Here is a 10,257-nt window from a genome sequence, read left to right on the forward strand (position 1 = left end):
GGATGAGTCTTCCTGACTCAGGCCCAGAGCTCTGTGCTACTGTTAACAAGATGGCAAAACCAAAAGTTTTTGTGAAGATTCCCATTTATATGTGAGTTGGATTTACTGACCCAGAACTCACAAGATCCTGTGAAAAATGATTTTCAGTCAATTTCACCTTAGTTCAGAGCTCCTCATCACCCCAAACTCCAATAGTAACATTCTGGCTGGTTTTCTTGCCTTGTCTCCCACTCTCTTCCATCCCACCTCAAAGCTGCTAAAGTGATTTTCTTAAGTGCAAATCTGATTTTGTCATTCCTTTCTTCAACAAGCCCCAAAGGCTCTCTATTGTATCCAGGATAAAATATAAATTTGTGTGTCTTTTTTTTTTTTTTTTTTTTTTTGCTGAGGCAATTGGGGTTAAGTGACTTGCCCAGAGTCACACAGGTAGGAATTATTGTGTCTGAGGCCAGATTTGAACTCAGGTCCTCCTGACTTCAGGGCTGGTGCTCTAATCATTGTGCCACCTAGCTGTCCTGTGTGTCTTTAAAGGCCTTTTACAACCTTACTCCAACTGATCTTCTCAGTTTTATTATATACCCCCGCTGTTTCCTGAACTGTCTGGATCTGTTATTAAGCCTTCTCTGTGTCCTGTAACTCTTCACTACATTTACCATCTTCATGTCTTTGCACTAATGGTCTTCCAAGGCTAGCATGTATTCAGTCATCTTTAGCTCTTGGAATTCCTTAGGCACCATTTTCAGTTAAGAGGCCTTTCCTGATGTTTCCTTATTAGGATCTCTTTTGTATATTCTGTATTTTGCTGTGAATATGCTGAATTCCAAATAGGAAAAGCTCTTTGAGGGTCAGGATTTATTCTTTTCCTTTTTTTGCATTTGTTATCCCTACTGCCTAAACTATATTCATGAAGCTAGTGTTTGTACAGTTTTGTCTAAAAAGCCTTCTTTTACAATTATGAGAATATTTTAATATTTCCCCTTATCTTTTGCCTTGACTAGGGAATATCTTCTCATCTATTTCTCCATCTCCCTTGAAAGGTATTGCAGGATGTTGCTGATTGGTAAATCTGTGCTCCAGTCAGCTGCTTTCTTAGCATGCTAGTGAATCTCTTTTAATCTGGCTTTCCTCTATTTGAACTTCAGTCACCAGGCCTCCACTGAAGGTCTGATTCTTCTAAATGTTTATATTTCTTTTGGTTGACAAAATTTCCTGACGATTTGGTGTCAGAAATAGGATAACTGAGATACAGAGCTTGTGAAATGATCAGATACCCAGCTAGAGCATATATAAAGTAAATTTTTGCCTATGTTAATCTCCCCAGATGAACTGTATTCTCCTCCTACTCATTGGACACGAGTCATTTTCTTCAAATTTCAATTGTCTGAAGGAGAGAAGAGTGAAATACATAAGAAAAGATATGGAGGCTTCCAAGCTCTCAGCTCACAGATGGTAAGAGGGTGAAACAACTGATCAGAAAGGAATTACAGGGGTTACTTTGTTAAAACTGGGTACAACTCTCTGTTGCATTGCACATATTCAGATCTGGTTGCAGTGTTAGGAAGAAGAGAAATACTAGCATACTAGAGCTTGTAGCCAGAATTACAGTTCCAGGGCAGAAATGAGTAATTGTGCCCAGTGAGTAACAACCCAGAGCACTGTTTATGAGAATAGTAAATATATCTCTCCTTAGATCATCACTCTGGAAGAACTGAAAGCTTACAGAGCCCCTAAAACTAGCTCTGAAAATAGTTACACAAAAACCCTAAAGCTTGGACAAAGTTCCTTTCACCCCAGGGAGCAGAGATTAACTTTAATACAAAGTTGAAAAGTCAAGAAATAAGCTTGAGAAAATGTGCAAAAAACAAACAAACAAAAAAGATCTTAACTTTACTATTGTGACAGGGAAAATCAAAACACAAATTTAGAAGACAATAAAATCAAAACTTCTACATCCAAAGCCTCCAAGAAAAATGTAAATTGGTCTGAGGACCTGGAAGAGCTCAAAAGAGATTTTTTAAAGAGAAGTAGAAGAGAAACTAGGAAAATAAATGAGAATGATGAAAGGAAATAATGAAAAAAAGTCAATAGTTGATAAAGGAGACACACACACACACACACACAAAAAAAAAAAAACCAGAAAAAAATAACATCTTAAAAACAGAATTGACAAAATGTTAAAAGAGGCACAAGAATTCACTGAAGAAAACTCCTTAAAAAGCAGAATTGGACAAATGGTCAAATAGGTCTCTTAAGGAGACCTAAAAGCTCACTTAAAGAAAAAAAATTCTGTATTTTTTTTTTTTTTGCAAAGCAATTGGAGATAAGTGACTTGCCCAGGGTCACAGAGAAAGTATTAAGTGTCTGAGGCTGGATTTGAACTCAGGTCCTCTTCACTCCAGGGCTAGTGCTCTGTCCACTGCACCAGCTAGCTGCCCCCTGAAAAAAATTATTTAAAAATTACAGTTGGGCAAATGGAAGCTAATGACCCCATGAAACATCAAAAAACAATAAAATCAAAAGGATGAAAAACAATTTTAAAATGTGAAATTTCTCATTGGAAAAACAACTGATCTAGAAAATAAAGAGATAATTTTAAAATTATTAGACTACCTGAAGTCATAATTTTAAAAAGAGGCTAGATTATCATCTTTCAAGAAATTATTCTTAAAAAAAACCTGCCCTGAAATTCTACAATCAGAAGTTAAAATAGAAATTGAAAAAATCTACTGAAAGCGATGCCTAAATCAAAATTCCCAGGATTATTATAGGCAAATTGCAGAGCTCTCAGGTCAAGGAGATAATATTGCAAATGGCCAGAAAGAAACAATTCAAATATTGTGAAAAAAACACAGCTTTTAGCAGCCTCTACATTACAGGAACAGAGAGCTTGGAGTATGATATTCCAGAAGGCAAAGGAACCAGAATTACAACCAAGAATTACCTACCCAGAAAAACTGAGTATAATCCATCAGGGATAAAAATGGATATTCAACAAAATAGAAGACTGAAGAGAAGACCAGAGCTGAAAAACAAAACAAAGCAGTATCTTCATTTTCAGATATAAGACTCAAGAAAATCATGAAAAAGTAAACAGAAAAAAGAAATCATAAGGGATTTAATATGGCTAAACAATTTGCATTCCTTCATGGAAAGATGATATTTATGACTTTTAAGAATTTTCTCTAATTATATAATTAGAAGATGTGTACATAGAGGGCACAGAATATAATTTTTTTTAATGTAAGGAATGAGAAAGAGGAATGGGCTAGGAGGAAGGGACAGGTAAAATGTGGTAAATTTCTCACATAAAAGAAGCAAGAGACACTTCTTTACTTTTATTGAAACTAGCTCAAAGAGGGAATTACATATATACATACACATCTACATATGTATGTATGTGTTCAGTTAGGTAGAGAAATCTATCTAATCCTACATGAAAGTAGTAGAGAAAGGAGTAAAAGATGGGGATGGTGGTAGGAGAAGAGAGAGCAGATTGGGGGAGATAGTGACCAGAAGCAAACTGTTCAAGGATAGACAAGGTGAAAAAAGAGAATAATAATAAATGAATAAAATAAGATGGTGGTAAATACATTTAGTGATTAGAACTATGAAAAAAATTTTGCAGCAAGTTTCTCTGACAAAAGCCTAATTTCTCAAATATTAACTAAGTTAACTAAGTAAAATTAATAAAAATAAGCCATTCCCCGATTGAGAAATGGTAAAAAGATATAAAGTTTTCAGACGATATCATCAAAGCTAGTTATAGCCATATGAAAAAAATGCTCTAAAGTACTATTGACTAGAGAAATGCTGATTAAAACTCTGAGGTATCACTTCATATCTATCAGATTGGCTAATATTAAAGAAAAGAAAAAATGACTATTGGAGAAGATATGGAAAATTGAGACACTAATGCATTGTTGGTGAAGCAACTATTCTGCAGAGCACTTTGGAACTTTTAAAAAGACTATAAAATCATGCATATTCTTTGAGCCAGCAGTACTACTACTAAGTTTACATCCCAGAGAGATAAATAAATTAAAAAGGATACACACATTTGTAGCAGTTCTTTTCTGGTGGCAAAAAATTGGAAATTGAGGAAATGCTTATCAATTGGGGAATGTATGAATAAGTTGTGGTATATGACGGTGATGAATTACGATTATAGCACAAGAAATGACTAGCAGGATGTTCTCAGGAAAAAAAAAAAACTGAAAAGACTTACAAGAACTGATGCAAAATGAAGTGAGCAGAACCAGAAGAACATCATACACAATAACAGCATTTTGTGATGACTGTGAATGACTTGGCTATTTTCAGCAATACATTCATCTAAGACAATTCCAAAAGACTAATGATGAAAATGTCATCCATCTCCAGAGAAAGAAATGATGGGAATTTGAATGAAAATCAAAGCATACCTTCGTAACCTTTTTTTTTTTTTTTTTTGCTCTTTCACAACATGACTAATATGGAAATGTTTCACATGACTGCACATGAGCAACCTATACCAAATTTCTTGCCTTCTCAATAAAGGAGAAAGGGAGAGAATTCGGAAGTCATGTTAAATGTTAAAAACTGTTTTTATGTGTAATTGGGAAAAAATGAAATACTGAATTTTTTTCAAGTGACAGAAAGAGTGATGATTCAGTTTTTTGTTGGCTACTGCTTTGTAAGAAAGTTTCTTCTGTGGTGTGCACTGTTTTAGTAATAAATCATTGACCAAGGATTGAACTATTCATCTCAAAAGCCAAATTTCATTCCCAAGAATTTTCTTCTTACAGAATTTTTTTTAGTTATGTTTTACTCTTCATGACCTTCTAGATCATCCTATTTATGGTATTTTCTTGGCAAAAATTCTGGAATGATTTATCATTTCTTTCTTTACTGGATTAAGACAAAGAGGTTAAATGACTTGATCAGGGTCATAGATCTAATAAATATCTGAGGTCATATTTGAACTCAAGTCTTTCTGATTCCAAGTTTAGTACTCTATCTATTGAACCATCTAACTGCCTCTTTTCTTTTTTTTGCTGAGGCAGTTAGGGCTAAGTGACTTGCCTGGGTCACACAGGTAGGAAGTGTTATGTGTCTGAGATCACATTTGAACTCAGATATTCCTGCTCTATCCACTGCACCACCTAACTGCCCCGCTGCCTCTTTTCTTAAGTAAACTACAATGGCTGGATGCAGGAACCTCATTCCTCAATGGGGACACTTTTATCTGAGCAACAACAGGGGTAGGACTAAGACTTAATTCTGAATTCTATATTCCTTGAATCCTAGAAAAATCCTTCTCCACTCAAATTAGCAGAAACAGCCATCTGCTGGGACTGCAAGAATATATGAATGATAGTCAGTGATTGCATGACTGAGTGTTGAAGTCTGATCCTGTCTTGAGGTGAGATTCCTATAAGCCTAAAAACAGATTTGAGATTAGCTCTTCTCACCAAAAAAAAAAAAAAAAAAAAAAAAGTTCAGGGTAGTCAATGGTTCCCTTTTAAGCCAGAGAAGTGCCTCATTATATTAGGGCATATGGATTACATACAGTCCTCCTGTGTTGGATATCAATGTAAACTCCTTCCATGTTTTATTTATCTATGTAAACTCTCCTTCTGTGTTTTGTTTGTTCTATGTAATATAAAGTATATGCAGTCAGCACTATCTGTATTCTGTATCCTATTAAGTCTAGCTGAATTTTTCCTATGTTCTGATGAGTCAGGGGGAAGCAAAAAAGGTGATAAGCATGAGAACTTTCCTGCCAAAAGTTTTGAAGCTTTCCAAGGAGAGTCTCATTTCTGTGCTCTCAAAACTGAAATGCTTTACTTGAGGAAATGAGAAAATATCTACATAGTTTAAAGTTTCCATTCTAATTGGAGAAAATTAAAGTCTTGCAATGGATTTGCAATACTTAAGTGGGCTAATTTGTGAAGGGGAGATTTAATGGGGTTATGAGATTAGTTCTGAAGATGGTACAAAACATTTGGAAGCAGAGATGGAGGCTTGAGAAAGGAACACTACTGGGGGGAAAAATGGAACATGGAATCAATATGTAAAGAGAAGCACAATTTCATGATTTTCAAGGTTCAGTCTGGAGTTAATTGGTCTGTTAAAAAGAGATGAAAGAAAGTAAGTTTATTCTGACACACTGTAGACTTGAAACTCAAAGGGCATTAAGTATGAAGGTACTCTTAAAGGGTTATAAAAATGCAACTTAATTTTGATTCCCAACAGCAGAAATAAAGAATCACTCCCCCTGCTTTTAACCACAACTAGGACATAATATAAAGTCCTCATTTTTTTGTCAGCCAGGGCTTCCTATTAATTCTTGGACAATTTCCTGGCTAATTGGAAAATTAACAATAAGAAAGAGAATATACTATGTGCCAGGCAATGTCAAGCACTTTACAAACATCTGATCCTCAAAACAACTCTGGAAGATGATATTATTATCCCCATTTTACAGTTGGGAAGATTAAGATTGAGAAAGGTTAAAAGATTGGCTGAGGGTCATTCAGCTAGGAAGTATCAGAAGCTAGGCTGGAGCTATAGTCTTTCTGATTCTAGGCCTAGTGCTCTGTCTGCTGTAGAATCCCAATGGAGAGACCAACTGGAGCCAGATTGTGAATGCCTTTAAAAATTAAGCAGAGGAGTCTTTTATCCAATAAGAAACAGAATGTGTTTTGTTGAGCAAAGGAGTAAGGCTAGAAATTTGGGTAATGGATGATAGTGAATATGAATCAGAGTAAGTGGAAGGATGGTGGCGCTCTCAAAATAAATTGGGAAGAGTGGGTATGTCTTAGGAGAATGATAATGGGCTATTTTGAACTTGTTAAATTTATCTATGGGACATCTAGTAGGAAGCAATCAAAAGGGAATTAGTTGGTCAAAAAGGAACTAGAATTTGGGAAAGAAATTAGGAATATATAGCACTAGGAGTCATCTGCATAGAAAAGATAATTCTACCCAAGGAAACTGATGAGGCCAATGTATGAGAGGCTTTATAGAGAGAAGATTGGGATACACCCACAGTTAAGAGGATGGAGCACTTATGGACCTGCAAGGGAAAATCAGGGGGAAGCACAGATTATGTATAATGTGTGACAGTAGGCAGTGGGGATTACACAAAATGAATGGATATAATAAAATAATTAGAAAAACCAAAGCCAGATAGTAAAAACCAATTAAAAATGAGCAGAATGGGTTCCAGAGAGGTTGAGTATTCCATTTCTCTGGTTGATCAGTGTCAAGAGTGGGGCTGTGGCTTGCCTTCATATTGGCCAGTTTGCCTGCAGTTCATCAGAGCAAGACAAGCAAGATTGCCATTCATTTGGCTAAGTTCTATTGTTGTTATGTCTGATACTTTGTGACTTATTTTGATGTTTTCCTGTTGGTCTTTTTCTTTCCCAGATCATTTTACAGATGAAGAAACTGAAGCAGAGGTTAAATGATCTGCCCAGGGTCACACAGCTAGGAAGTATATGAGACTGGATTCAAATTCAGGAAGAGGAGTCTCCCTGATTCCCAAGTCTGGAGCTCTATTCACTGTACCACCTAAGCTGGCCTAGATTTGGTTAATACTATGACCCAAAGAGTTAATATTTTATATCTAAATCACTTGTATTTCTCTCACTCTCCAAATTTACCTTCATATATATATACATATATGTACATATGTATATATATATATATATAAATGTGTATACTCACATACACACATACATACTGTGTATTGGCTTTATTTTATTATTATACCCTTTATTTCTCTTAGGAGAATCTACATTTGACTTCCTCCTGGCAGACCATTCTTCCCTTTCCTACACTAGCAAAATAGCTGTCACTTGGTAAGTGAAATAAAACATTTATTAAGATTGGCCTATAGTCCCCTCTGTATAGGGCTGAGAGTTGAATTTCATTGGTAGAGGGATTTCCCGCAGGAGGAAATTCCCTCTAACGATGCAGGTTGGTATCTGTTATTTATACCTCTATTTTTTCACTGAGAAATCGATCCTGCAAGAGGCACATTGACTTAAAAAGCCACAAATTTACTTTTTAATCTAGTTCAGGGCAAGTTTCACCACTGAAGCACAGAACACGAAGAGCTTAAATGGCTCGTCCAGGCAAAGTCAAAGTCAGAGCTCTCCTAATCTTCCCTCCCCGTTTTCACCCAGCCTGTAAGTCACTGAATGGGCGTTGCCTTAAACTGGGACCTGGGAAAGACCTTAAGTTAGGAAGGCCAAGGTCGGCTCCGCCAAGCATCTTGACTTGACAATGGACTTCGGTGACCGGAGCAGGGAGGCGTTGGCGCAGCTCTGCATCCCTTACATCTAGTTCACGTGCACCAAGCCCTCTCCCCGAACTCTCCAACACAGAAGAGCACACACCAGCTGGACAACACGCCTACTTACTGTGGAGCGTGTTTAGAGGCAGACAGGTGCTCTGAAAGAGTCAATAAGCAGGTAACAAGGCTAAGTGTTCGAGCTGGCAGGGAGCTGTCTCATCCCAGACGGCTCCGGCTCCGAGTCCGTTTAGCCTTGCATTACTCCGAACTCCGCTGCAGAAACACGGACCATGACTGTTATTGCTACCGAACCAGCCCAGACTTCCCTCCCAGAGGTCATGCTCCTTTATGATTCTCCGTGACCTTGGGCAAAAGCAGCAGAGCCTGGGCTGGCACTTGCTGGCACTCGGGCAGAACGGGCAGCTCCAGGGTCGCCCAGAGGGAAGCACAGACTTCTCGAGGTTATGTCTAAAGATGTCAGTGCGATACCGCCCCTTGCCGCCCCCCAGCTCCAGAGCCCTCTCCACAGGCTCGAAAGCCATTCCATTCGATGGGTCTTGGACAGCCTCGGGGTAGGGGCGCTGGGATCGGCTCCGAGAGCCTTCTGAGGCCAGTGTCACATCTGTGCCCCTTCCCTTTCTCATTTTACAGACGAGTAAACTGAGGCGCAGGGAGGTCACGTCCCAGGACTCCGCTAGGTCTCACTTTCCTCCTCTGAAAGAGGAGAAGGGCTCCTTTTCTGGGGGTCGCAGCTAGACCCGGGGCAGCACCGCAGGGGGCCAGAACAGGGAGCGCCAAGAGGCCGGGAGAGGGCGGGTGCTCTTCTCCCCACCCCAGGCCCCAGGCCTTTTTTGACCCCTCCCAAGGGTCGTTCTTCATTCCCCTAGGCAGGGGTCGTAGGGGTGAAGACTCACAGCTGCGGCCACCAACGACTCCAACGCTTCCCGAGCAGCCCCGCCGCGAATGCCTGAGAAGGCGGGGCCTCGTGTAAGAAGGCTAAGGAGAGGCGGTCCTAGAGGGCGGGACCTCATTGGAGAAAAATAAAAGGGCGATCCTAGGGGGCGGGACCTCACGTAGATAGGTAAAGGGGCGTCTGTGGGGGAGGCTTCGTGTGAGGAAGGTTAAAGGTGAGTGATGGTTTTAGGGGACAGCATACACGTAGGGTAGATAAAGGGCTGTCTGCGGGGCGGGGCCCGTGTGGGGAAGGGGCGAGGTCCAAGGGGGGCGTGACCTCTTGTGGGGAGAATAAAGGAGATGGGGGGCGGAGCCTTGTGTGAGAGGAGTCTCCAGGGGTGTGGCCTCGAGTAGGGAAGGGGCTCGGATCCGAGAGAGTGTGACCTCATGTAGGGAGAATAAAGGGGCGGAGGGAATGAGGCATCTTTAAGAGAATAAAGGGCGCGGTCCAAGAGAGCGTAACCTCTTGTGGGGAGAATAAAGGAAGTGGAAAGGGCGGAGCCTTGTGTGAGGAGGATAACGGGAACTGTCTTAGGGGGTGGGGTCTTACGTAGGTACTTAAAGAGAAGGGTCTGCGGGGTGGGGTCTCATGTGGGATCGGGGCCGGTTTGGGGAGGGGGTGGGGCTCGACGGAGTGGAGCTGATCTGTAGAAGGGCGAGACCTAGTGGCTAGGACTGGGAATAGTGGAACTAAGAGGCATTTATCTGGGGGGAGGGGAGGGGGGGAAGACACTGAGAAGCGCTGTCTGTAGAAGGAGCGGGACCTAGGGGAAGACAAAATCTAAATGGAAGGGGAAGGGGTGGGGGTTAAGAGAAGAGGACCAATGAGGGGGAAGGCGCTCGGAAAGCTCCAGGCTCCAATTTAAGCGAGGCGGGCCTTGGCTAGAGGACAACAGGCCCGAACTACTTAAGAGTCATTGAGGCTGCTTAGGTTCCCCGACCCCTCTGCCCTGCCGTTCTCACTGTCCGTTCAGACTCCCAACATTGGCGGGTTATTATAATTTCCCTCTCTCCACGTTCAA

At 40.3% G+C, this 10,257-nt stretch overlaps 1 protein-coding gene across 9 annotated transcripts in view; it reads right to left on the minus strand.

Moving 5' to 3' along the window:
- Positions 1-9,798, minus strand: part of KYAT3 (kynurenine aminotransferase 3) — a 55,246-nt gene extending 45,448 nt beyond the window's left edge. For 2 of the 9 annotated variants that reach the window (XR_007953890.1, XM_051999343.1), the window contains exons 1-2: positions 9,196-9,787; positions 8,409-8,554 (exon numbers count right to left, since the gene is read on the minus strand). The gene's annotated coding sequence lies outside the window, so the exon portion shown is untranslated. Of the gene's footprint in view, positions 1-2,945; positions 3,023-8,408; positions 8,555-9,195 lie in introns of all 9 variants that reach the window. The other 7 variants (XM_051999345.1, XM_051999341.1, XM_051999348.1 and 4 more) reach the window with 5 other exon arrangements.
- Between the last annotated feature and the right edge of the window lie 459 nt (positions 9,799-10,257).

Source organism: Antechinus flavipes, chromosome 4 (assembly GCF_016432865.1).
Source record: "Antechinus flavipes isolate AdamAnt ecotype Samford, QLD, Australia chromosome 4, AdamAnt_v2, whole genome shotgun sequence".
Lineage (NCBI taxonomy): Eukaryota > Metazoa > Chordata > Mammalia > Dasyuromorphia > Dasyuridae > Antechinus > Antechinus flavipes.